This window comes from Augochlora pura, chromosome 7, assembly GCF_028453695.1.
Source record: "Augochlora pura isolate Apur16 chromosome 7, APUR_v2.2.1, whole genome shotgun sequence".
In the NCBI taxonomy this organism is placed as follows: Eukaryota; Metazoa; Arthropoda; class Insecta; order Hymenoptera; family Halictidae; genus Augochlora; species Augochlora pura.
This window is the reverse complement of record NC_135778.1, coordinates 3,927,486-3,927,966: the sequence shown is the minus strand read 5'-3', so window position 1 is coordinate 3,927,966 and position 481 is coordinate 3,927,486.

Here is a 481-nt window from a genome sequence, read left to right as displayed (position 1 = left end):
TACATTGATCCTGATATTCAACCGGATTTGTATTTGGTATATACGGCGATAGGGAGCTGCGGACAATTTACTCGGAGCCCGACTGCAAAATTTCACCGCGATCTCTTTACGACCCGCCGTTTGCCCCTATCTCGAGAACGCGCGACGCAAAAATCTCGTGAAGCAAGCGGGTGTACAAAAGAAAGTTTTATCTCGTCTATTCTACGCCCGATACCGATCTCTCGAGACCGCAGGGCTCCCTCTTGCATCACGAATGGGCCTGGTATTCTGCTTTCTACCATAAAAACTAACACCTGTTATAGTCGGACGACTCGTGATCGTAAAACGGAGGCGGTACGTCAATTACGAGATTATCGTTCGGATTAACGCCGGACGCGCTTCGTTTTTGGAGTTACGCCAAATCGTCGCAGACGACTGCGCGCGCCGCTAGACGACTGCGCGCGCCGCTAGACTTCTGATGCCCACGCGAAATAACAATCTT